At 40.0% G+C, this 22,932-nt stretch overlaps 1 long non-coding RNA gene across 1 annotated transcript in view; it reads right to left on the bottom strand.

The window, feature by feature from the left end:
* Positions 1 to 880: 880 nt before the first annotated feature.
* LOC125485769 overlaps positions 881 to 22,932 on the bottom strand; it is a 34,532-nt gene continuing 12,480 nt past the window's right edge. The window contains exons 2-5 of the long non-coding RNA XR_007264467.1: positions 19,795 to 19,892; positions 7,416 to 7,478; positions 4,199 to 4,288; positions 881 to 2,063 (exon numbers count right to left, since the gene is read on the bottom strand). This is a non-coding gene — a long non-coding RNA (uncharacterized LOC125485769). The remainder of the gene's footprint in view (positions 2,064 to 4,198; positions 4,289 to 7,415; positions 7,479 to 19,794; positions 19,893 to 22,932) is intronic.

Below are 22,932 nucleotides of genomic sequence, written 5' to 3'. Positions count from 1 at the left end.
TGGCAGTGAGCTGACTTCTTGACCACTGTAATCATTAGGATTTGAGACACCCTATAGTGCTGTAAGGGAGGAAGTTCTAGGATTTTCACCCAGTGACAGTAAAGAACCTGTGATACAGTTCCAAGTCCGGGTGCTGTGTGGTTTGGAAGGTAACTTCTAGGTGGTGTTCACATGCACCTGCTGCCCCTATCCTTCTAGGTGGTAGACGCTGCAGGTTTGGAAGAGAACGGGTGTAAGCTATTCAGCCCATCGATCCCTGCTCTGCCATTTAGTAAATCATGGCTGATGTGATTGTGGCCTTACCTCCAATTTCCTCTCTCATCCCATAATCCCTAACTCTCTTGTCGATCAAAATTATGGAAAATTCAAGCTTGAATATTTTCAATGATCCAGCCTCCACTGCTTGCTAGGAATGGAATTCCATTGATTAACAACTCTCTGAGGGAGAAACTTCCTTCTCACCTTCATCTCAAATGGAGGACCTTTAGTCTAGAACTGCGCCCCATGGTTCTAGATTACCCGACAAGGAGAAACCCCCTTCGCTATCAACCTTGTCAAGCCCCCTCAGAATCTTCTATGTTTTAATATGATCAGCTCTCATTCTTCTAAACTCCGTTGAGCATAGGTCCAACCTGCTCAAATTTTTCTCATTAGACAATGCCTTCATCCCAAGAATCAGCAAGTGAACTTTCACTAAAGTGCTTTCAATTTAAGTATATTGATCCTTAAACCAGGAGGTACAGTCCCTCTTGTGATATAAGCCAATACACTATTTTACCTTCTTAATTACTTGCTAAATCTACATACCAACTTTTAGTGATTCATGTACAAGGTCATCCAGATCTCTCTGACCTGCAGCATTTTGTAGTCTTTCTCCATTTAAGCAACGTTCTACATTTCTATTCTTCCTTCCAAAGTGGACAAGTTCAATTTTTTCCACATTATGTTCTATCTGCTAATTATTTTCTAAATCAGTCAATCTATCTCCATCTTTTTACAAAGTCTTTGAATCTTCCTCAGAACTTTCTTTCCAACCTAGTTTTGCATCATTGGTAAGTGTGGTTGCAATAGCACCTGTCCCATCATCACAAGTCATTAAATATATGGAATAAATAGTTGATATTTCAGCATCCAAGCACTCCAGCATCCACTAGTTACAGATTGCCAACCTGAATGTGACCCATTTATTCCAATTCTTTGTTTCTTGTTAGTTAGCTATTCCCTTCCCATGCTGATGCATCATTCCAGTAGCATCAATTTGTAACTCATGCAGTATTGTTTTATGTGGAACCTTACCATATGTCTTTTTGAAATACAAAGAAACTATATGTACTGGTTTCCCTTTATCTACCATGTTGGTTGCATTTCAAAGAATTCTAATAAATTTGTCAAATGTGTCACAAAGTCACTAGGGTAGTGTACTGGAAATCAAACCTCACTGTTCCCAGAGTCCTGATAAAGGTGGAAAGATTTATTCAACTCATCCAAACTCCCTAGTTTACCTGAGCAGTGAGCTCAACTTAGAAGACAACACTCAGCAAGTTTCTGTACTTAACAAGAAAATAGTGTCTTTATTTATCTTTAACCAATGGCAATTAGGAAGAATAACTTGCTAACTTATAACTTTGAGCAATTTAATTCTGCACTGTTAAGATTCCCCCTTAACAAACAGACAGAGAAGACATGGATACTATGAGTGAAAAAGAGAATATAAAATCAGGAAAGCACAGTTCCAGAGCACCAATCTGGACCATACGAATTGATTAGTTGTTCTCAAGGTTTCTTCCGATTCCTTTTAGTACTTTGTTGTTGACGCAAGATTATTTGCACAGCAATGCTCTCTTTCATTCATTGGTTGAGAATTCATTCTTTCTTTAAAGGCACTTTATTCCTTCTTCAGTAGGGCATCTGCAGAAAAAAAATTAATCGAAGACAAGTAGCTTTTGATGGAGACTTTCTGTACCTCCACATGGGACAGAGTCTGAGAGAAAGATTGTTTTTTGATGTTTTCTCTTTGCAGCCTCAGTGGTTCTGCACCAGCTCCACACACAAGCCATGGCCACCTAATCAGAAGCAAATCAGAATGTTCTGGTCAAGCAGTTTTCCTTTAGTTCAGAATCCATTGGCTCTGTAGGTTTGCTTCTGCTCTTAATTATTCAAGGAGAAAGCAACATTGCATAGAGCTCACAGTGTGCTCCTGAAAACATGATTTTAAAAACTGCAGCCTTTTTTTTTACACAATCTTCTTGGTTTAAAGCAATATCTTCCTTTATTTAGTCCAAAGTCCAAAGATAAAGGAAATAAAATGATGAGGTTTTTATGAATGTGATTTCTCTGTCACTAGACTACGTTGACTCTGACTCAATGTGTTGTGATTTTCTAAATATCCTGCTACTACCTCTTTAATTATGGATTATATCATTTTCAATGAAAGATAGGAAACTAACTGGCCAATTATCTCCAGATTTATTTTCCCCCTCCTTTTTTGAATAGTAGTCTTACATTTGCGGTATTCCAAACTTCTGGTACTTTTTAAGAATCTAGACTATTTTAAAAGGTTACAAATAATGCATGCACTGTCTTTGACACTGATTCATAGAGTCAGATAGCATGGAAACAGACTTTTCACTCCAACTAGTCCACACCAACCATGTTCCCATACTAAACTAATGCCACCTGCCTGCGTTTGGCACATATGCCTCCAAACCTTTCTTATTCACGTACTTATCCAAATGTCTTTTAAATGTTTTAAACATACCTGCATCTACCACCTCCTCTGGCAGTTCAATTCGCACATTAATCACTGTCTGTGTAAAAACTTGCCTCTCAGGTCCCTAATAAATCTTTCTCCTCTCTCCTGAAAAATATGCCCCCTAGTTTTGAACTCCCCCACCTTAGGGAAAAGACTTTTGCTAATCACTTTATCTATGCCCCTCACGATTTTATAAACTTCTACAAGGTCACCCCTCAACCTCCTACGGTCCAGTAAAAAAAAAATCCCAGCCTATCCTGCCTATTTTTATCTCAGACCATCCATTCTCAGCAACATCCTGGTAAGCCTTTTCTGAACCCTTCTGATTCCTTCTGTAGATGCTAGGGTGTAGCCCATCAAGTCTGGGGGATGTGTCATCCATTAGGTTTCCTTGTATTTTCTCTCATTATTGCAAATTCTTTAATTTCCCATCTCTCCCTTTCAACTATTTTTGTGATGCTTTCTATGTCATCTATTGTGAAGACATAAATTAAATACTTGTCAAAGGCTCTGCTGATTTCTGTGTTTCCTATGGTTAATTCCTCTGTCTCATTCTGTAAGGGACCAATATTTACTTTAACTACTCTCTTCCTTTTTATATAACTGTGAAAGATTTTTCTGTCTATTTTTATCTTTCTTACTAATTTTATATGATAATCCAATTTCTTTTTTTATCTTTTGCTGGTTTCTAGAACATTCCCAATCTTTTGAGTACCACAATCTCTGCAGTATTGTACCTCTATTCTATCAATTTTATGCTATCCTTAACTTCTTTACCTATCCATGGATGGTGCATCATTCTTGTAGAATCCTTCTTGCTCAGCATGTCATTTATTATAGTTGAGAATTATGAAATATCTGCTTAAATGTCTGCTACTGCTTCTGTACTTTCTTAATTTTTAACCTATTTTCCCATTCCATTTTAGTCAACTCCATCCTCATCATATATAACTGCCTTTTTACAAGTTTAAGATTCTAGTTTCAGACTCAAAATTTTCACTGTTGAAGTGAATATGAAATTACATCATGTTATAATTGCTGTTCCTTTTACAAAGTTCCTTGCCCTCACTTCCCTCTCTCACCTCTCCCAGACCAAGGTTAGAACCTTATACTCAAATTGATTGAATGCCTTTTACCCCTGTGGGTGTTCACTCAAAGAAGTGGAAGTCCAATCAGTAGTTTCCTTCTCTTTGACCCATTCACTCAGCTAGAACAATGGAAAACAAAATTACAATTGAAGGAAAAGTAGAACAATCCTTGTTACTGACTATAAAATCCTTGTTACTGACTATACTGACTAGATTGAAAAATATCAAGGAGCCAGCATTTGTCAATCAGATAGGATGTTGTGGATTTGTAATTTGGCAACCCACTCCTATTCTGCTGAGTTTGTGTATGTCAGATTCAACATTAATTCTAACAAATCATAATTAAACCATTACTTACTGACCACGTGATGTCCAATTTGAGGAGATGATCAATCGTAAGTTCTTTCCCCTCATCTTTCCCTTCTCATCCCATCTTGTACAAGAAGATCTATAGAAACCAAGGGAATATAAATTCAGGATCTATAACACGCAACGTCTAGATGAACAGGACCATTAATCTTCATTCTGAAGTCTTGTACTCAACAGAAGTGTCTTTGTTAAGGTCCAGTATATTGTCCTTCACACTCTTCTCCCCATGTACTCAATGGGTGGTCTTTACACACGTCAGACATTCCATTTCTGATGAAGGGTCATCCACCCAAAACGTAAATGCTGTCTCCAAAGATGCTGCTGGACCTGCTGAGCTTTTTCTATTTTTATTTCAGAATTGCAGCATCTATGGTATTTTCCTTTGGTTTTATATTACACTCTACTCCTCTAAATCTAAACCTCCTCTTCTCCACAGTAGAGGTAATGTTTGTGTTTAATGGTCAGCCTCATTAACTGTGAATGATTTTTAAAGGCTTGCATTTTCATGAGATTTTGGTATTGGTTGTGAGTTAATTACTGCCCAGGACAAATAGTTTGCTCTTCTTCATCAAATGATGTGGTGGGATTGACCTTCCATCAAGGTCATCCTGCTGGTTTGCTGTAACCTGGGCAACATTTTGTACACTATAGTCTGGCTTTCATTTTAAATTTTTAAAATTAATTCTTCAGATGTGAGCATTGCCCAAGTATGATGCAGTTGAGTGGCTTGACCAGCTACTTCAGTGGATGGTTAAACATTTGTAGGGACTGAATTTATTTATTTGGCAGATGGGATAAGGACTTTGAGTGATTCTGTTGGATTTTCACAACAAGTTTCAAGTATAATTTCACTAATAGCAGCTTTTAAAACAAAATCCAATTCTTGAAGAGCTGAATGCAACTTTGTAAGCACTATTTTGGAATTTAAATTCACTGCACCCTTACCCAATAATGTAATCACTATGCCATCATATCCTTCACTATTACAGTGTTATCCCACATGCATTTAGTTGTCAATACCTAACACAAATACTTTTTTTAAAATTCAAAACCTATTCTCTTCAGTTATCTTTTCCACCTCTAGTTTGATTTATGATTAAGACATGATATGTGGTAAATGTAATATATTTGGAAGGTACTGATGATATTGGATCTACAGTCATCCACTACTTGTATTTCCTCTACCTCATGTAGGTTAATTAATAGAGATTGATTGTTATGGTAAGGTAATTAATCATTGTCATTGTATTATGTAATTATCAGGTCAGTAGAAGGTGAACCAGGTGGACTTTAGTCTTTTTTGTTCAGTAAATCCTATGTTACTGTAGAATCCCTTTTACCAGTCATGGGAATAAGACAGATCACTGTGAGACAACAAGAAAGTATCCCTTATTTGTCAGTCCTTCCAATCTCCATCTCATAGACCCCTCATCACTGGTCAATTTCCTTCCAGAGTTAAAATAGCAAGGATCAGGAAACTGTCAAAGGGGAGATTATGATCCGACACAGATTTACACTGATCTGTGACAGTGTTTTGGAATGTCACTACACAATAACACCTCCAAACACAGTTAAGCATTTAGATTCTAACCTGGGTATTGGTAAGGGCAGCGCTAAACAAAATTATGGGATTCCAGGATAGTAGCTATAGTTCGTCAGAAAAATCAGTTTGAGATTTCTACCTGCTCAGTACCTATGGGATTTGAACAAGCAGGGATTAAACAGATTGTGTCTTAAGAAATAGCATCAATCTGCCAAAACAAAACTTACTAACACAAACCTCCCTTGGGCCAGTTCAAACTATTCTTTGTGGAAATGCCTTTGGAATTGAGTATAAATTTCATACATATCTGTCAGTTAAAATACCTCCAAATACCCACACTGAAGGTGTGATCAAGATGAGCACTGGATATTTTCCAATACCTATTTTGGGACACATTATAAATATGCCAGCAAAACTGCAATTGGTAATAGACTGAGGGGGAGTATCACAGCCAAACTCAATTCTGCCTTTGCCCCACGTTCACAGTCCAACTACCATTCAGTGATCAGCAGCATTAAATCTGCTTGGCATTCCCTGGCCTGACCAACTGCAAGACTCCCTGGTGGCAAACTGGGGTTGAAGATGGAATCCTTCTAGTCTGGGTGCTTCAGCATTACAAAGAGCAGTATGCTCCATTAAGAACATAAACAGCTGGAGCAGCAATAGACTATGTGGCCCACTGTGCCAACTCCATTATTCAATAAGATCATGACTGATCTTGTCCCTCAGCTCCATTTTCTTGCACTATTCCCATATCCTTCAATTCCCTTACTTTCCCCAATTCATTGAGATTGTTATTGACAGAATTTCTTTATATTAACATTAACATTCAGACAGATCTGGACATGCAGGTCCACAGTTTTCTAAAAGTGGCAACACAGGTGGCCAAGGCGACTAAGAAGGTATATGGGATGTCTGCCTTCATCGGCTGGGGTATGGATTACAAGAATTGGTAAACCATGTTGCAGCTTTGTAAAACCCTCTTAGGCCGCATTTGGAGTTTTGGTCGCCACATTACCAGAAGGACATGGAAGCTTTGGAGAGAGTGCAGAGAAGGTTCACCAGGATCATGCCTGGATCTTACTATGAGGAAAGGTGTAAAAGACTAGGATTGTTTTCACTGGAAAGACAGCGGCTGAGAGGAGACCTGATAGAGGTCTATAGAGGTCTACAAAATTATGAGAGGCGTAGATAGGGTGGATAGCCAGAGGCATTTTCTCAGGGTTGAAGTTTCAATTATGAGGGGGCACAGGTTCAAGGTGAGAGGGGAAAAGTTTAAGGGAGATGTGTAAGGGAAGTTTTTCACGCAGAGAGTGGTAGGAGCCTGGAATGCACTGCCAGAAGAGGTGGTGGAAGCAGCCATGTTGGTGACATTTAAGAGGCATCTGGATGGTTACATGAATATGGAGGAAATAGAGGGATACGGACCAAATAAGGGCAAAAGGATTGTATTTTAGACTAGTTAGGGCATGATGATCAGCACAGGCTTGGCGGGCTAAAGGGCCTGTTCCTGTACTGTACTTCCCTTTTGTTCTTTGATCTTTTGTTCTTGATGGCTGATTGCTCAGCACCTCTTAACTCACAACATTCCAATTTCTGCCCTGCAAGACTGCAGCCCCATGTCAGTTTTTTAACCTGGACTCATGTTTTGTTTCATACTAACCAGTTCGTGTATCTGCCTCAGCTTCAGACTCAAGTGCATCCCCAGTGGAGTCTCAAAATATATCTGTCAAGAGAAGTGGAAATCACTTAAACATTTTATCTGAATGACTGAATATTAGAACACCTGGTAGAGAAGATCATTTGACCTATTCAGCTTGTCCTTTCCACAAAAACACATATCATCCACCCTATTATTGACACGACATCAACGGGATATCATGAGAGAGTTCGGGGGAATGTACCATTGACTCACACCTTCCCAAAGGTAACCAAGTAAAGAGCACACCAAATTCCATCTTTCCATCTTTCCACTACTGGACACAGTCTCCACTGTTCCAAAGTCAGCATCCCATCCCAATTTCCTATTCTCCAGCTAATATTTTTCTGCAGAATTGCTGGAAATATTTAGCAGATCATTAACATCAAAAATGTTAACTCTGTCTCTCTGTCTCTCTCTCTCTCTCTCTGTCCCCTCAGATGCTGGCAGACCTGCTAAGTATTATCAATATTCTCTGGTTTTATTTCAGCTTTCTGGCATCCACAGTATTTTAGTTTCGTAATTCTATTTATCCAGCTGTTTCATGAAGTAAAGGATCAACACAAAGGAATGACACTGAACTTGAATAAGAGGCACTCATGGTATTTTTGGTAGGATTTGAAATCACCTAAACCTTCAATTAGTTCTTTCTTGTAGAACCCATTCATCTCATACAGATGGTTCAACTTCCTGGTCTCAGATTCCAAAAACTCATACTGATATAGTTTATAAATCCATCTGTAACAGATTCACAGAATTGTTACTGTGTAGAAGGAGTCATTTGACCCATTGAGTCTACATTGGCTCGCCAAATAAACATTCACTTTAGTGCCAATTTCCTGCCTTCTCCCTGTAACCCTGCACATTGTTCTTTTTCTGTTAACAGTCTAACTGCCTTTTTGATGCCTTAATTCACTCTGACTCTATCACGCTTTCAGCCAGTACATTCGAGACATTAACTATTTACTATACAAGAAAGTTTTCTCTCAGATTGCAGTTTGCTTCTTTTATCAATTATTTTGCATGATTTTGCGCTGCATTCACTCAATTGATGCAGATGCCTTTAAATGCTGTCAATCTCCTATACTCATTGACTAAATATGTCACAGGATACCTAGACAGTTCTGATGAAAGGTCATCAACTTGAAACATTAACTCTGTTCATTTCCACAGGTGTTGCCTGACCTGTTGGGTAGTCCCAGTATTTTCTTAATTTATACCAAGACGATGTTTAAATAAGGAAGGGCTACTAATTTGTTGGTTGCCCTTTTGTATTGTCAGTAGATAATACATTACAAACATATTGAACTGGACATCACATGTGGAACATGAGAAGAATAAGGGACCCAGTACAGAAGATTACAGAAAGCCATTGAGCAAAGAAGAACAATAATATACATGTACTGAAGAGACATGTCCCAAACAGCTTCACAAAGGCTCAATCAAATGAAATGACTATTGGGCTAAGGATGGATATAGTAAGAGTTAGAGTCAAAAACTTGGTCAAAGAAATGGGATTTTGAAAAAAGGTTCTTAAAAGTAGGGGAACACTAATAAACATAGGGTCTGTATGGCTAACAATGCAGTGACTGATGGTGGGTGCAGTAGGAGGAGTTGCACAAAAGGCCAGAAAGAGAGGAATGGAAGATTCTGGAAAGTTTGTAGGAATGGCAGAGGTTATGGAGGTAATGAGACTTGAGGCCATGATAAGAATTAAACTCAAGCATCAGGTTACTAAACTAGACGCAGTGAGGTACAGGATTCAACTGTTGGTCAGTGAGGACAAGATGATAAGTGGATAGGACATAATGCAGAATAAGATATTGGCAGCAGTGTTTTAGATGAACTGATGCTCCTGGAAGCCAGAGAGTAGGAGTCCACCATGACAGCCTTAAAATAATTGAGCCTGGAAGTCAGATTGTGAGCTGCTCATGGGCTGTGGCAGGGTTGAAGACAATGTTACAAAAAGGTAGTGTGGAATAGTTGAATAAGACACCATTCATTTCATCAAGCCTATGCAGCTCCCTTCAAGAGTAATTTAGTTAATTGCCCCTCTGTCAATTCCCCCAAAAGCCCTGCAAATTTAATCCCCGTTCAGGTTCTTGGTCACTTCCCTTTTCAAACGTATGATTGAATTTGCCTCCTCCGCCCTTTCAGAAGCTAACTGGTTCCCGACGCCTACACCAATCACTTTCACCTACTGTCTTTCCAAAAGGAAGAGATAACAACGCCAATGAGGTAATCATTGTATCACAGCAAACAACTGAATGAAGTTATGGGGCTGAAGCTAGACGTTGACGTGAACCTAGGACAAAAGTACACAATTTTCTCACCTTCCCTTTTGCAAACAGTCGCAAATATTTCAAAGACTATTATTTGTGGTACATTCTGGCAATTTGTAAAACATATATAAATGCTTCAATGTCTATTTTGCAAATGGATTTGCAAGGCCGATTTTGGATTGAGGTTGCAAATGATTCAGTCTGAGACAATGGGACCGAGAGAGGGGGATTGAGTCAAAACTGGGAGACGTCAAGATGCCTTTGGTATTTCTACTGTGAAACTGGTGAAAACAGAATTTCGTACAGGACTGGCTGGAAGTCGAACTGAAAACAATGGAGGCGTCGAAAGAGGCGCTGAAGACACAGAGCTTTGTGTGTGTGTGTGGTGGGGCGGGCTAACCCTGTATTTCTGCCCTGAACGGAGATAAGGAAGAAGTGGGGATCAGGGATAGAAGCTGGAGTAACGCCAGCGGTGAACTGGTACCTTTTCCTCAGTTAGGGAAACGGTTTGCACATCCTCGAGTAAAACTTCCCAGCAGAATAGAGGAAAGCTGAGGATGAAGGAACAGGAATGGAGGGCCCGGGTGTCTCGCAGGGACAAAAGTAGCAGCCAAGATCGTGGAGAACAGTAAGGCCCAAAGCCAGGGCTGGAAGATGTCCCAGGGGAAACCTGCTGCCTTTCAGAGCCCAGCACTGCAGCATGGTGTCTGACTGTGAGAAGCCAGGAGCATTTTGATCTCCAGTCCTGCGGCTGAGGAGGTCACTCCAGTGGGTGGCCAATGGGGAATGGATGGTGTGTCCAGTACTGCACCGCCGTCCCTTCAGCCAGCAGCTACCCAGTGGGATATCAGAACTGGGCAGACAGGCCGGACAATCAATAGCGAATTGTGCAGGGACAGTATTTCCGAATGGCTGCACAGAATGAATGCCCAAGTTATCCCGCAGGCTCAAGGCTGCCTGGAATTGCATGATTCGGTGTAAAAGAGCCCACAGTGTGTGGAAAGCTTTCCCACCTCCAATTCTGCAATCGTCCTCTTTAACTCACGACCGAGAGCACTCTGACATCACGACTCACTCAGCTCTGGGATGTGGTCTGGGTTCCTATCTACCTGTTGGTTTTATGTTTGCTCCTCGCGGAGGTAGATGCGATGCTTGCTAGCTGTCACTCGGTCTCCTGCCACCCACCCCAGAATGAGAGCCAAGACCCGAGATGATTAGTAGGCTGTATAACCGTGATCATTTCGGGAGATGAGGCAAGGCTGGGAGCCCTATCCACCCCAGTGCTGGAGTTCTGTAGAAGGGTCACTGGACCTGAAACGTTAACGCTGCTTTCTCTCCACAGATGTTGCCAGATCTGCTGAGTTTCTCCAACAATTTCTGTTTTTGTTTGTTCCTGTCCAGTACTGGCTCACTGGCTCCTCACGGTGGCACCGGGTTTCACTAGAAAGCATTGGGCGGGGTGGGGTGGAGGTTGGGGGAAGAACGCTGGTTGGTTCTTCCAGGGGCACTGAGACCAATTATTCAGCCTTCTGGTTGGCTGGGCAGAGTCAACCATCTTGAAATGTGGAGGTCAGTCAGGCACCCGGAGAATTCATGGAGCTTTCGCCTCCCTCGCACCCCCCTTTCTAGTTTCACTGTCTCTCCCCAATCTGAGAATCCGGGGGAAACTCAGTCTCGAACATGAGGGTTTTGAGTCAAAAAGACCCCAGTAGGCCTGAGGAAATCAGCAGAACCCATTTAAAGTGGAGAGTGTCCCCTCACCAACCTCCAAACCATTCTGCACATTGTACAAGCAGATTACTGAACATGGAATTTCTTAATCCCTCATAATTTATACAGAAGAATGGACATAATAGCTGCTATATTCCCTTTCATAATAAGTGTTGGTTGCCTGTCAATCAGTCTGTAGCGATAGCGCTACAATCGTTCAAGCTTCAGTAGGATTATCATTGCAGACGGCATCTGTCACTAGTCACTACTGTCGATCATTTTCAGGTTTAAAGATTCCCGATTTTAAAAGAGTCCTGGACCCAAACACACCCATATAGTACGGAGGTTCCCTTTGTGAGTTTACTTCAACGCCGAAATTCTCAATAACAAAAAAGGTATCTGGAATTGTGAGTCACTACTGTTTAAATTCAACGGGGCGCGCAAGGTTTGATTTGGTCGTTTCACTGAAGCAGCGATAAATTTGAGAGGAACGTGGTTTTGGTGAGATTTTCTAATCAATGTGTTCAGAGCTGTTATTACAGACCTCTGGAGCAGCAGCGATAGTAGCACTGTATCAGAAGAGTGCTCACTGAGTTTTCTTCAGTCATAATTGTGCACAATCACAACCTGACAGACTTGTTTCAGATACCAAGATACCCGAATTGATCGACCTCGGGCGGTCGGGGCAATCGGTAAAAAGGGATTTGATCGTCATTGTCTGTGTGTTACAAACGAACCCAATGTCCGTGTGTTCATAATAAACCCGCTCTGTGACAGGACGTCCTTACATCCTTTCAGAAGTAAATACTTTCTGGCCAATTCATAGCTATACAGTAAGGTAACGTAAACATACATAACAAAGCTTGGTGCAAATTTGCAATGAACATGATTCAATACATTTGAAATCAGCTGCCCTTTCCCAATGTTACAAGTTACATTCGAGTGTTAATTATGTCTTTATTCTGAGGCATTTCTATACATAAATGTGCATATGTGTCCATCTTTCTTGGTGCATGTTTGCCTGTAACCTGTGTATTTATGTATATCCCTTTTCTCTGTGAATATTGTAACTCCTTGCATCCCTGTTACAGAATCATTCAGCCCATTCAACCCATCATGCTTGTGAGGGCTCTTGGAAAGAATTTACCAATTCTTCCCTTACTCTTGCTTTTCACTCATGGCCCTGCAAAATGTTCCCTCTCAGGTATTTATCCAGTTCCCATTTGAAAGTTACTCTTTCAGGTAGCACAGTCCAGATCATAATTCAGTGCTTAAAGAAAGTTCTCCCTGCCCTGTCTGTTTGATTACCAATGATCTCTATCTCTCTGTGCATATTTAGCTCTATGTTCCACATGAATCAGATCTTTTGACCTTCTAGAATCCTCGTCAGAATGATGCTGTAGTGTCACTACTGTCGTTCATTCCCCTTTTACCTGTTTAAGCCTGTCTGTAAACTGTTGGCCTTTTCTCAATTGCAGCATTGGTCCACCTGTCAAACCTGATACACTCTCCCTGTCAGTCTCTGAAACACAGCCCCACTTTCTATGATCAATAAGCAATGTTGGAAGGAGTGCTCTGCTCTCTGGCTATAGTTGGCAAGTCTAGAACCACCGGATCCCACTATCTCACCAGTGTGAGTTCTACCATTGCCAAAAACAGCCAGGCAGCTATCTCTTCTCCCCAGGTGGCATTGTGTCTGGTGGCATGTTGTTATACCAAGGCAGGTATTGTCCTCCAATGAAGTGCCTGCAATGAGAGACATCCACGAAGTCATCCAAAGCCTGGTTCTATATCAGCCAGCTCCGAAATTAGAAACAATGCATAAAGGTCCCAAAGCCAAGGAAACGTGACATGAAAATCAATACCATTGATGCAGCTCAGTTATCAATAGGAAAAAGAAAGCAAGGTCACAATTCACCTGGGCCCATCTCACCAACATCAAACAGTAAATGAGAGAAACTGAGACTGCAGATGCCTTAGAGAGTTGGTGAGATAATAAAGGCTATGAGACATGACAAAAAATGGATATCTTGTGAAGACTTATTGTAATATTTCCTATGCAACCTCCTTCATCCCCAAATCTTGTTTTCCCCATTCTTACCATCCTTCTGCTTTCTCAGGTCTGTTACACCTATTTGGTATTGTCTGATCATTGCTTTTTGATACATTATCTTTCCTACTTTCTGTCATGTTCTACACTATGGATTTGCTTGCTTAGAATTCTGCCGTGAGGAAGTTGTATTCTCTTCCTTGACAGTGATGGTTGCTGTGTTTCCTTTTCCTATATTGGCACTACACATAATTGCTCAAAGCCCATATACAAAAGCAAAAATGTGCTAGTGCCAAAATGGGCAAAGGAGAGATGCCTTTCACTCCCGTCACCTTAGTCCTTTTCCAAAGGCCCATTGCCAAACTGTAATCCTTGTAACGACTTTGACAAATTATTTGGATGGAGAAGAGGAAATCTTACGTGTAAGTGGTCAGTTCTTCACTTAGAGCCTAGACTGATGCAGTCTGACAGCGGAAATCAAGGCACCAGAGCAAGAGTTTATGTGGAAAATTGGAAATTGTGGAAGTGGTGGAATATTGCTGAAGATACTTGTCTCCCACTGTTTTCAGGGAACACTCTTCATTCTTAACCAGAATGGGTGGATGAAATCTTGACTTTTCTGCTGCACCAGACCTCTCATTTCTTCTCCTACTAAATTCTAAATGATTGTTGTGAGTTTGATGCTGTCATTTCTTTACAAATCTTGCCATGGCTTTATCTCTCTCTTTGAAGTTTCCTTCAGCTCTAAATCTCATTGTAGGTCATCTGAACCTTCAGACTCAAAGTTTCTATAAATTGACCCTCTTTTAATTCATTGTTTTATGACAGAGCTGTGATTTGTAGTAGCCCCATACTCTGCTGGTCTTCCTACAAACTCTCACCCTGTTGCCTAGTTTCTCACTTTCAGATGCCTCCCAACACCTATCTGTTTGCACATATATTTATTCAAACTGCCTAACTTCCTTGCAATTTCTACTCAATCTGGCTCTTCACTTCTGTGAAACATTCCTGAAGAGTGCAGTCAAAAAGCAAGATGTCGTGTTTCATCTCCCATCTCTACTTGATTCAAATACATCAGCTTCCAGCCTGTTAGCAAGATTATTGGAAAAACTGAGTTCCTCTTGAAAGCCTATTAATGAGAGCAAATACTGCATGCACATTCTCCCAACACATTATATAATGGGAATCTTTCAAAGAGTTTGGAAACTCTTGGCATCAGAAGCAGCAACAAAAAGTTTACAACTGTGAAAATAAAATCACCTACAAATAAGTGTTCCATTCATTTCATGAGTTGGCATTTTAAAATGCAAATAGTACCATTAATTTACTGACAATAACTTATTTTTCAACTTTTGTACTAGCGCTTAGTTAAGGAGTATGAAATATTTCCTGTTTCAGACTTCCACTGGCAGTACAAAGTACTTGCAATTCAGCTATGACATGGTTCAATCTCAATTAAAGCCCCTTTTACTCAGAGCAGCAGCTTAGTAACAGCTTCCATCTCACCCACCTTTCATTGTGTACCATCTTGGAGCAAGACTACTATTTCAGTGTCAACTTGGGGCACTTTCATCCTTTGATCTGTGAGAAAGCCCATTTACACAGAGTTCTGACAGGAAGCAGAAGGAGACAGAATACTTCTCAGGAATTAATGTTCACTAAAAAAGAAAAAAATCACTTGCCGTACCTGCCTATCTACTTAAATCTTCAACTGGGGCTTAAAGTCTCGATCTTCTGACTCGGGGGAAGAGGGTCACGACTGAGCTCAGCCTGACATTTGGCAGGACTTGAGTGAAAGATAAGTAGAGCTTCCAAAAGGATGTTTTGAAAGGCATTTTTTGTTAACCACTGCTCCAAGATTCTGCCAAAGTACAGTGATGGATCAAGGAAGGCCTGGGAAAATCCTGGGCACTATTGCAGGGAAATTAAGTTTTCACATTCTTCCAAAACTCTATTACCTTGTTGAATTTACCCTATGCACAGCCTTTATGTCAATCTTTTGAACTCATTGTTCGAGAGTTGTCTAAAGAGACATTTTTTGATTCAGAGTCACTTCAATCAAATGAGAGCTGCATATCAGAGCCCTGAAACCTCCACAAGTGGACTTTCAGAGGTCTCAATAGAGTTCTGAATTGCAACCTCCACTAGCCAGTTTGAAGTGTCCAAGAATTGAGAGTAGATAGAACAGAAGCTAATTTCCTCTTCTAGCTGACTGTACCCCATTCATCTTGTTCTAGGCTGTCCCATTACAACTGCATGCATCTGCAGGCCACATTGCAAATTGGCATGGAGGCTGTCAATAACCAAATGAAGCCAACATGTATCCTATTCCAGCTGTCTCCTAGATGTTGAGACTGGTATTGAAGAACTAGCATCTCTCTTGTTCATCTTATAAGTTCCTTGGTTTGTTATTGAAGATCTTCCAGTCTGTGCAGAGAGAGAAAGAAAAGGCACGATAGTACATCTAGCACAAGCAAGGCATATTCTTTGCTTGCCTGGCAGCACAGTATGAGTTGGATTGGTCCCTGAGTGGCAAAGTTCTGATGTTGGTTCCACATGGCCTGAAGACTGTGTCTTCCTGTGGTTTATTAGTGTCCTTGAGAAAGTAACTGCTTCAGGTTCAATTCAACGGACTTTAACGTACCTGTCTCAACTGTAGAGACAAGAAAATAAAAATTGTTTCATTAATACCTTGGATCAGAAATGAACCAGAAATACAAACATACTACTGCAAATGTTATAGTGTTACTGAATGACTTATGTTGCCCAAGATAGGAAGGAAGTTTTCTTTTTCTCATGAAGCTACTAATCATTAGGAAGCCTGTTAAGAAACTCATACCGCCCCAGCATACGTTCAATAAGTTTACCCAAAAGGGAATTGAGCCATTAAGAGCATGAATGTCCAAAGTTCAGTCAACAGTTCATGTGGCATAGGTAGGGCAATGGCAGATGTGCTACAATTATTACCCTGGTTTAAGAGAAAGAAAATCACCCTGAAAAGCACCTGCTGATTCCTGCTAAAACATACAAAGTATGAAAACTGAGCTTTGTTCAATGTCTCCATGGTTCAGTAGGCTAATGCACGCATTGCTAAGGCAGATAGATGAGTAATGGTTAGTTGAGCAAGATACCAGTGACACCACTCCACCCCTCACTCCCCCATCTCTCTACACCTTGGGACATACTTAACCAGCAGATCAAACCCCTTCAGGAGAAGGTGATCAATTAGAAAATGCAAAAGAAATGGAAAGATAGTCTAAAGATGATTAGTGCTAATGTCAATAGACAAACACATTAAATAACAATGCGTTAACATTCTAAATAAGGTAAATAAGTCAATACTGCCCTAAAAATTTGGGCCGAGAATGAGAATATATACATGAAGCTTTTGACCACTATGACTAACAGTAATTTCTAAATGGTTATGAATAAAGTTTTTTTTTCACTGTATCTAATATTGGGGATAATTGTTTTCCTACAAAATCCCTATCTCACACTTACTGGATACTTCTGACTGAGGAGGTGATGTTTTACTCCTCCAGTGTCTTGAGACATTTGGTAATCACAATTTCAGTACAACCAAGTCTTTGGATATGTTTTTTTTTTCAGCTTTTCTTTAATCCTAAAAGTTGCTTATAGCAATTGAGTTTGTCAAATCCTCACTACATGTATATCAATCCTTTGGAAGTTCAGAAACCTCCTTAACAGTGTGTGACCACAGTCTAAGTCTTTTATGGTTAAAAGGCTGATTCTGCACTGTGCTGTTATGTTTATTTCTGTTGGGGATGGAGGTGAAATTGTTAAACAATGAATATTTCATCTTCTGAAATCTGAAACCTTTGCTCTTTGGTTTTCCTTTATTTCTTTACTGCCTTTAGTGTGGATGGTCATATTTATTAGTGACAATCAAGTACTTTGTCAATGTTTGCGAGGGAGAAAAAACTACAATAACTTCAATTGATGACAGTTCAGACATTAGTTGCACATGTCAGGATGTACAATATTCAGATCTGGACTGTGAATGAATGTCTGATTTGCTAAAGCTATTCAACATTCAACACCTTAAAGTATTCATGAGTTGATGTGCACTCTGCCCTAACAATAACTTTTAAACTTGCCATTTTATGAATTTCTATTTTCTACATCAAACCATCCCACTCTAGATGCTGAGGCAACCCATTGCATATAACCTTATGGCACCACAGTTTGTTGAGGGTAGAACAAGTCTTGTCTCTACTAAAGACTAAAGATAATATGCATTCCAGTTAAGAAATGATCTTAGTTACTTGCATTTTTGCCTCCAGCTCACTTAAAGAGGCCCTAGTATTCATACAGAAGTCTTTAATGATCCTTCTTATTTCCTGGAGGTAGTTGAACCAAAATAGTCCTACACTTCATCACCACGACAACTTAATGCCCAATATGATGCACCATTGTATCAAGTGCTCACAAGCGAATGAAAAGATCTAGTCATGCACTTTTTTTTATAAAAGTGCTTCCCCTTTAAGGTGGAAAGTTCCATCCATTACCCATTCCAGTGTATCATTTGATGTATGTAGTACAAGATAAGTCAGAGATTAGCAGAAACATTTTTCAATTGGTAATTTATGACACATGCACCTTCTCACTTCCACTCCAACAGGAAGCTATTAGCATTGCATTGTTGGTAGTGCCTAGTTGTTGAAGCAGGGTTTTATCATACTCCATGGGGTTTGGGTGCGATGCCTACATAAGGTGCTTTTCCAAGGTCGGCATTGCAGTATATTGGTTATTTCTCTGCTCTGTTTATGGCCCTATGGTAATTCACTGATTGTGTGTTGTCACAGTGAATTCTACCAGTGCCATACACAGAACAGGAGTCAGAGTCACCCCAAGCATTTCAGTAAAAGTAAGTAAGCCTTAGACCTGCTTTTTCCATTGTAGCAAATAAGTTGACACAAGGTTGGCAACTAGTCAGGACATGATTACACGATTCCTCTGCTCCTTAAGCTGTCTACACATAATACAGAGCAGGGTGCTTCCTGTGATATAATGTGGTCATGACACCAGCTACAGAGCTGAGTAACAACATAATTAAATACATACATACAAACAAAGGAATTAGGAGAGGTTGCCCACTTGGCCCCTTGAGCCTGCTCTGCCATTCAATAAGATCATGACTGATTTCATTATTCCACATTCCCACCTATCCCTGATAACCCTTCATCCTCTTGCTATTATTGAGAATCTATCCACTTCTGTATTGAAAATATTCATAGGTTTTGCCTCTACCAATTTCTTAGGAAGCGAGTTCCAAAGGATCATGACCATCTGAGACAAAATATTTCTTCTCATCTGTCTTAATCTGACACTTTATTTTTAAATAATAATCCTTAGTTCCAGATTTTCCCACAAGAGGAAACATTCTCTCCACTTGTACGCTGTCAAGATCCCTTAGGATCTCACATATTTTGAATAAAGTCACATCTTGCCCTTCTAAACTCAAGTGGATAGAAGCCTAGCTTGTCCAACCTTTGCTCAAAAGATAGCATACCATTCGAAGTGTTAGTCTAGCAAACCTTCTCTGAACTGCTTCCAATGCACTTACATCATTCCTTAATAAGAAAGACTAATACATAGTACTAGTCTCCATAGTACTCCAGATATGGTCTCACAAACACCCTGCATAACGGAAGCTTAACCTCCCTACTTTTAAATTCAATTTCCCCTCCCCAAAAATGTTCCATTAGCTTCCCTAAGTACTTGCTGAAATTGATTACAAACACTTTGTGACTCATGCACTATAATGCCCACATTCCACTGCATCTCAGAGCTCTTCTTTATTCCATTTGTCAAAATGGATAATTTCACATTTTCCCACATAATACTCCATAATTGGTATATGTATCATATAATTGGTATACTAATCATTTGGAGTGATCTAGAACAATTAAGTGAAATAGGTAAGAAATGACAGAAGTTTTTGAAAGCCAGATAAGCACAATTTTTTGTACATTTCAACAAGAAACACCAATAAATGTAACTGATAAAGGGATGTCCAACAGCAAGAAACAAGGTTTAGCCAATGACATCAAGGTACATAATCAGGTAACAAAAATATTGCGACTTACAGCAACTTGTGATGATTGGCATTTCTGGGAAGTTTCTAAATGATGTACAGTCATCATCAACAGTGCTAGACAAACATTGCATGATGCATCATAATAATACAGCATTAGCTGCTGAAGCACATTATTCTAACCCAGGATATTTCAGTATGAGTTTTGACTTTGGGATATGATAGAAAGTTTGTATCTCCTACCTTCAAAATTATGTTAATATGATGGAGTAGCAATGATGATTCAGGACTGTACCCTAAATTCTGATGAGAAGAGGATCCCAGCAAGGAACATGATTCCACTGAAAAAAGCAGACAGAGAAATGGTTAAAATCCATATATGATGCATGCAAAATACAATGAACATAGACTGTTTGTTGTGAATTATAATCACATGATTTAAGAAAAAAACCAACATTAGAAGATCTCTAGCATGACTTAAGATTGGAAGTGCATCCAACCCCACTCTTACAAAAGTGTGTATGTACAACAAAGACAATTTCTAGGTTAGAAAAAATATTGGGTAATTGTCTGGAGGGGATGATAGTAAAACCTGAAATAGTATTTATACATAACAATTAAATGATTTTAAGGGTTAGTCTGCATAACCAGGGAATTGTCAGCTGATTCGATGTCTGTTTGAGAAGAGAAATGGACAGTCTTTAGCGGAGGTGCTAGGAAAGAAAAGCAGTCTCCAGACAGTAAATGGTCTGCACAGAGCAAATATCTAAGTTTGATTTGAGGAAATTTTGAGGATGGATTGAGATGCTGATATTCTGCTTGATAACCTTTGTAGATCAGATGACAGCAGTAGTGGTGTAGTGGTAGTGTCACTGGAGCCCCACACAAATATTCTGGGAACATGGGTTTGAACTCCAACATGGCAGAAAGTGAAATTTGAATTCAATAAAAATCTGGATGGTCTAATGGTGACCATGAAGCTATTGTCAATTATCATAAAAACCCACCTGGTTTACTAATGTCCTGTACAGAAGGAATACTTTCTGAGGCTGGCATACGTATGATTCCAGACAGTAATGTGATTAACTCTTAACTTCCCTCTGTGATAGCCTAGCAAGCCACACAGTTATATGAAAACTACTACAAAACCTAAAGAAAGGAATGTACCTGGAAGGACCAGCCAGAATCAACCCAGCAGCAGAAACAAAAACAGCAAAGCCAGCCCTGTCAATACTGCAAAGTCCGCCTTCCCAATATCTGGGAGCTTGTGCCAAATTTGGCATAGTGTCCCACAGACTAATTAATCAACAGCCTGACATATTCATACTCACAAAATCATACTTTACAGATAATGTCCTGGACACCACCATCACCATCAGCAGAACAGCCATACCAGAGATGATGATACAGTTGTATACAGACAGGAGTGAGCTACACTGGAAGTCCCCAACATTAACTGCAGATCCAATGAAGTCTCATGGTCAAACAGGTTAAACATGAGCAAGGAAGCATTCTGCTGATTACAACCTATAGTGACCCTCTGGTTGATGAATCAGTGCTTCGTCATGTTGAACATCATTTGGAGGAAACACTGAGGAAGGCTAATGTGCAGAATGTGCTCTGGATGTTGGACTTCAATGCTTAGACAATGGGCCCTGAACACTCAGACAATAGTACTGAAGACATATTCTCTAGAACTAGCCATGTCACTAAAAAGAAGGGTCCAGACCCAAAACGTCAGCTTTCCTGCTCCTCTGATGCTGCTTGGCCTGTTGTGTTCATCCAGCTCTACACCTTGTTATTTCAGATTCTCCAGCATCGACAGTTCCTGCTTTCTTATGTCACTATTCAAGCTGTTCCAATATTGCCACAACACTGGCTTCTATCTAACAATGTGGAAAATTGCCAGGGTATATTGTGTGCACAAAATGCAGGACAAATCCAATCTAGTCAATTTCACCCTACAAGTCTAATTTCAAAGTGATGGAAGGTGTCAATAACAATGCTACCAGGCAGCACCTGCTCAGTAATAACCTGCTCATTGATAATTGGCCCTGTTGGAGCCCAAAACCATTCAGCTCCTGACCTCATTACAGCCTTGGTCCAAACATGGAGAAAAGAGTTGAACTCCAGGGGTAAGGTGAGGTGTGAGTGATTACCCCTGATATCAAGACAGCATTTGTATGAGTGTGACATCAAGGATCTCAAGGCTGTGGGGGTGTTGGGGCTAGTGGTGAAGATAATTGATGGAAAAGAGGTTGAATTTGAGGAATGTCCTATATCGTAACTGCTCGTGTGGTCACTGCTTATTTCACTGAAGGATGATATGCACCACCACGAAGACTAATAAACGTGATATCTTTGCTGGAATGAAACCAGAAATCATTTGGGTTTACTATAGGTTTCTACTACATTCTGTATTCATTTTATTTGAACAATTGGTGAGCTTTTCCAGTCAGATGCTTAAAGTGAGAAGTATTGTAACACAATGAGAAAATATCCAACCAAGCTAATCCAGTCAGAATCAGTCACAGACACCACTCCCACAGACTGCTGATCCCCTACTTTATGATACATTAAGTTTCTTCCCTTGCAACATTTCCTGAAAAGAAACTGCTCCTTGGTTTGGACCTCATGAGAACACATTCACTGACACTCATTCCAATGCATTAATTCACAGTGTGGCTGAGGTCCTCTAAGATAAAGTTAGGTATCCACTCACCCAAGGTAAACATTACGGGAAATGGTGACGTACTGGTATTACCACCTGACCAGTGATTCAAATAAGTGCTCTGGGAATGTGGGTTCAAATCTCACCATGCCAAAATAAACCTGAAATATGAAGCAGGAGAAATGACCAAAATAATTAATGGGCAATCCATCTGGTTCATATTTCAGTTAAGAAAGGAAATCTGCCCTTCTTACCTGGTCTCCAGGTGACTCCAGCCCACAGTAAGGTTATTGATTCTTAGCTGCTCTCTGAAAATATAGTAAGTCTTTCAATTCAAGGCCAATTAGCTGTGAGAAATAAATGCTGCCCTTTCCAGTGCTGCCGATTAAAACTCTTTTAAAAAGTTAGTACAAAGGAAAAATTATTCTTCCGTGTTGCACTTGTATGTTACCTAGTATTATAACTGTGGTAATGATTCAGTCTAATTTCAAGAATGTTGAGGCCTGCTACAACATAAACTATCAAGATATCCCCTTCAGGGAATGCTGGGGGAGAAACTTAATGTCATACAGCAGTCTGTGGGAGTGGTGTCTGCGGCAGAATAACCGCAGTAATATGCAGTCTTGTGAGTTTCAGGTGTAGTTTTTTTTAAAAAAAAGCACTGAAAACTATTACTAGAAAGGTGATCCCACCAAGAAGGTCAAGAGGCA

This window comes from Rhincodon typus, chromosome 22 (assembly GCF_021869965.1).
Source record: "Rhincodon typus isolate 14 chromosome 22, sRhiTyp1.1, whole genome shotgun sequence".
In the NCBI taxonomy this organism is placed as follows: domain Eukaryota; kingdom Metazoa; phylum Chordata; class Chondrichthyes; order Orectolobiformes; family Rhincodontidae; genus Rhincodon; species Rhincodon typus.
Note: the sequence above shows the minus strand (reverse complement) of the source record. Positions and strands in the feature narration are given on the sequence as shown.